This window comes from Amblyomma maculatum, chromosome 4 (assembly GCF_055883805.1).
Source record: "Amblyomma maculatum isolate TAMU_Amacu chromosome 4, ASM5588380v1, whole genome shotgun sequence".
Classification (NCBI taxonomy): Eukaryota; Metazoa; Arthropoda; class Arachnida; order Ixodida; family Ixodidae; genus Amblyomma; species Amblyomma maculatum.
The window spans coordinates 25,938,697-25,944,039 of NC_139347.1; positions in this window are offsets into that span (position 1 = coordinate 25,938,697).

Here is a 5,343-nt window from a genome sequence, read left to right on the forward strand (position 1 = left end):
CTTCGGATTGTATATAAACAATTCTGATTTCTGCGGCGAGCACGCTAGGCCTCTCTCTGCCGCGTAATCGACTATAATGTCGGTGGCGGCTTGGAGCAGGTTTTCGACGTACGAATCACTTCCCCGGTTGACCCAAAGGGTGATATCATCCGCATATATACTAAATTTTAATCCTTCGAGCTTTGTCAATTGCTCGGGGAGTTCCCTCATAGCCACGTTGAAGAGTAGGGGGACAGCACTGATCCCTGGGGCGTACCCTTACTCCCTAGCTCTATTGCGGGGGATTCCAGCGTCTGGAACTTCATGCAGGCCGTTCTACCCGTCAGAAAGTCCCTGATGTACCGATATGTCCTGGTACCTACATTAATCTTGTTCAGCCCTTCCAGGACCGCCTCATGTTTTACGTTGTCGAAAGCCTTCGTGAGATCGAGCCCCAAAATTGCTTTCGCATCTTTAGACTTTGAGTCTATTATGTCATGTTTGATTTGGAGCATGACGTCCTGCGTACACAAGTGAGGACGGAACCCGACCATCTCATGTGGCCACAGATCATCCTGCTCCATGAAATTCATCAGTCTGGTCTGGACGACGTGCTCCATCAATTTCCCCACGCATGAGGTTAAGGAAATTGGTCGTAAATTTGCTAGTTGAGGAGGCTTCCCTGGTTTCGGTATTAAAATAATGCTTGCCGTCTTCCACTGTTGTGGGAGCTCGCCTTTTTCCCAACATTCCTGCATATACTCCGTTAGATACCTAATGGAGTCATCATCTAGGTTCCTGAGCATTTTGTTCGTTACTCTGTCAGGGCCTGGAGCCGACTTCGTTTTAAGTCTTACAATCTCCGCCCTCACTTCCGCTTCTGTGATGGGGGCGTCCAGCGCCTCGTTAGGCGCTCCACCATAGTCAGGAAGTGGGGTTCGTGAAGTTTCCCCCACATACGTCTCAATTAATTTGTTCATGAAATCGTCATCGTTCCCTTCGAAAGCGTGCCTCACTTTTGCCAATCTTATACCAGATTGCGTCTTCGAGTTGTCTGGGTCCAACAAGTGCCGGAGGAAGCTCCAAGTCTTGGAGAGGTTCATGCTCCCCTCCATTTCGTCACACTTGTTGTCCCAATTTTGTTCGCATAATTTGAAAGTATAGTCTTCGATTTCCTTATTATGTCGCGCAATCCTTCTTCTGAGGTTGCGGTTCCATTTCTGCTTTTTGAGACGACGCTCCATGCTCTGCTTAGCTTCCCACATATGCAGAAGACGGCTGTCCGCAATCTCCGGGGCGTTATCACCTTCGAGCAGTTTTGTTGCCTCTCTAACGTCCGATTTGAGCGCCGTCGCCCATTCCTCGATGCTTCTGATGGGTTCTAGTTCCTGAGCCCTCCTCATATCTCTAAATTCATCCCACTCAACGACGGCCGGTGCGCGAGCCCGGCGTGTTTTAACGCCTTTCCTCAGTGTGGAGACAATTATGTAGTGGTCGCTGCCAAAATTTTGATCCGAATTATGCCATTCTAGACCTTTTACGTTTTTCGAGAATGTTAGGTCTGGGGATGTATCCTTACTGACGCTATTGCCCACCCTCGTTGGGCTCTCGGGGTCCGTGTGCAAAGTGAGCCATAAGTCATGCGTATCCTCCCACAGCTGTCTACCTTTTGGGCACTGGTGCGGGTACCCCCATTCCTGGTGATGTGCATTAAAGTCCCCCACTATCAACAGTGGCTGGTTGTTTGAAATTTTGAGGGCCTTGCGAAGCAGAGCTCTGAACCTCACCTTCCTTTGCCTGGGTGAGCTGTATAAATTTAGAATGAATAGACTAGGGTCTTTCTGTTTTCCAGTTAAAACTTCTACAAACACGTTCTCGATCTCTCTCGACTCTAGATCGTGTTCAATGGCTGCAATGTTTCTTTTCACGAGTGTTGTGACCGAGGATTTCTCTCCCCTGCCACTATGAAATGACTGATATCCCGACAATTTTGCGGGCCCCCCGGTTTCCTGGAGGGCAATTGCCAATGGAGTCTCATCTAATAGCAAAATGTACTGTTGCAGAATCGGCCGCTTGCGCCGGAAGCCGCGACAGTTCCACTGCCAGATTTGATTTTCATCTGCGCGCCTGGCCATTTTGCAGTTGCGAGACGACCTGTTCTATATTTTGTTGCCACCCGTTTATGGCGGCCATCTCATTCCTTAACCTTTGGCATTCCTCGGCCTGTTTCTGAACTGCCCCGAGGACAGCTTGAATTTGGATGTTGATATGATTAAAAAATTCACTCATCTTGGCATCTAACCTTTCCAAATTTTCCATCCTTTTCTCCATAGCCTGAATAGGGTCGGTGTCTTGAATTTTGCGTTTCACCGGTGTTGGGAGGGACGGCTCTGTGACCATTTTATCCTGTCCCTGCGGCTGTTGACGTACCGCTTGGGAGGTCGTTTGTCTAATGGGTTGTTGCGGAGGAGGTGTTGCCTGCCTCTGTGATTTCTTTAAGTTTTGGATCTCGGACCGCTGCGATTCGACTATCCCCGTTAAGTTTTCGATCATTTGCTTTAATTTCTCAATTTCCTCGTCTCGTTTACCCCTGTGATTATTTTCCTGGGAGACCTTGCCCGCAAAACTCACACCCTTACGTTCCATGCTCCTACCTCGTCTCCATGCGTTGGCAGTATCCCTTGAGCTTGAGCGTCCCCTGGACTGGCTCCTGGCACAAGAATCGGAGCGGTCTCTGGGCGGCGGCGGTGGTCTGCCTTGTTTCGTTTCCAGAATCGGGAAAGAGTCCTCGCGGAATTCGAAGTCTTCTTTTACTTTCGGTTCGCTTTTCCGACTCTGATGTCCCCCACCAGTCGTCGCTGCATGGTCCATCTTCTCCCAATGTCGCTTCTTCACTTCGTAGGGAGTGCGAAAAAGTTCTCGACACTTGGGGTCTCCTAGTGCATGGCCTTTGCCGCAGAGCTGGCATGTTGGTTCACATTTGTGTTCTCTTGACGGGTTCTCGAGGCCGCAGCCACGGCACTTGACGTTCGTCGGATCCGGGCACACGTCCTCGCGATGACCGAGTCGGCCACAGGCGACGCATACTTCGTATTTTTTGCGGTACAGCTGGCACCTGTGCGGCGTCCCGTTCAGATAAATCCATCTTGGCACTTGTTTCTCCTTGAAGAGAATGAAGATCGACTTGGAATCTTTGCCCAGTCTGCGGACGCCTCGAATCTCGGGGTTGTCCTTGCGATCTAGGCGGTATAGAATTTCTTCAACAGAATATCCGAGCGGAACCCCGTGGATGACTCCCTTGCCGCAGTGCTCGGGGGTGGCCACGTAGGCAGAAGTGTCTACTTTTTCACCGTCGAACATGAGGTGTTTCACGCTCACGTACTTCAGCTTCCTCTCCGCACTTGTAGTGATGACCAGAACGGAGTGCTGCTTCATATTTGGAATTATTATATCTTCCTTCTCTTCGCGTGGATTGATCCCCGCCGACATTTTGATGATGTCAGTGAGATGTGCTGTTCCATATTTGGTAAGCCTAAGTAGGCCTCCACGAGGTCGGAGAACAATTTTCTCGGCGCCATCTGGAATGCGCGTCTGCTGACGCTCGATCGACTTGGCCGCCATTTTCCTGCGTGCTTGCTTTTCCTTGGCTCGCTGTTTCGCAGTTTTCTGCCCGCTCTTCTCTAGCGGCACGTACCTTCCTCCTTCGCTCGTGAACCATTGTCCTGGTTCCGAAAGTTCCTCCGGTGTAATCGTGGCTCCTTCCACAATATCCATGATTCACAGCTTTCGCACGACCACGAGCGGCAAACGATCCCCCGGTAGGGACGCCGTGGGCCCGGTCGGCCGTTTTAGGCTTAGCGCCGTTAAGCTCAATTCAGCTAGAGGAGAGAAAAGGAAGAGGGCGAGAAAGACGCGCGCCGCAACAACAGCCATCGTCCACCACCGAAGCGGTGGCGGGTGCAATGACGGCCTACAGCAGATAAAAATTCGGACAGGCTAGCCGCCGCCGCAAGCGGCGGTGACCTACCGGGGTATTCAGCATGTGCTGAAGTCGACGACGCCCACAGGTGGGGAAGAAAGAAGAAGCGTGCGAGCTCCAAGACTGAGCTTGAACTCTTTGACTGGATCTTGAACCCTGCCTCGGTCTCAAATGCGAGGGTCCTCGTTTACGCGACAATCTTAAAATGACCACACGTGGGCTTCTGCCACACGAGGCGGACTTAGGGTTGTCCGATGGCGGAATGAATTGCTGAACCATTGGTGCAACGTTTTTGGCCAGTGAATTCTTTCCAGGCAATTCACCCTAGAAGAGCCGAGCTCTGGAGCGGAGAAATCTTCTACCCATTGAAAACCGATGGGCACCGGTGACACTAAGGATAAAACTTGATACTTCCTTAATGCGAGGCGGATGCTCTACACAAGGCCGCCGCCTTATGTTTTTTTCTCTCTTTTTTTGTTGTTTTTCTTGCTCAGGGTATTTAGACAGGGAGTGAGAATCAGGACGTTGCAGGCTGCAAGGTTGAGCCACCTTCACTACTGCGCACACTTTCTGATGACACAACCTAGCTCCGACGCTTATATTAAATGCGTGCGCATTAATAACGCCAGCTTGGTGGCTCGGTGCTTAGGCCGCTCGAATGATGCAAGCAAGGACGCGAAATCAACTCTCAGCAGTGGCGGCCGTTTTCCAACAGAGCACAAAAAAAAAGCGCCCATGTACGGTTCGACGTCAGTGAGCGTTAAAGAGGCGTATAGTAGTGACTCTTTCCTCTCCAAGTAAGTGAGCGTTTTATTTAAGTAGAAAAAATTCTATAGGTTCTCTACAATTAAGCTTATACTTACTGGTGCATTTTCCTTTGAAAAGAAATTTTCCCGTCCTGGCACTCTTTTTACATTGCGATACAGCAGGTGGGGAATGTAGCGAAGAAAACATTTTGTATAATTATCTTTATTGCTGAGTTATTTACGTGGCCGTAATTGATGACCAATGATTGCTGATATAGTTTTCATCATAGTTCCTTCATGACAACAAGTATATAGCACGCTAAATAACATCCAAAATGAGCGTTTGATTTTAAAAAGATATAGAGGGAAGGAAATTTTAACATCCGATAAAAGTTCATGAACCAGGGAACATTAAAAATGTCTCCGGTCAGAAACGAAATGATGCCAAACAGAGTAAACATTACAAAAGGGAGAATGACCAAGACATGAAGATCAAGGGAAGCTGTCAAGGAAGGTTCGGACGGTCGAGCATGCCCCGAGAGGTTGACGAAAGAGACAGACGGCTCCAGTGCGCATTGCTCAACATATTGCTCGACGAGAAGTCCGCTCCAAATTGGATACGATTAAGAACGCAAAATG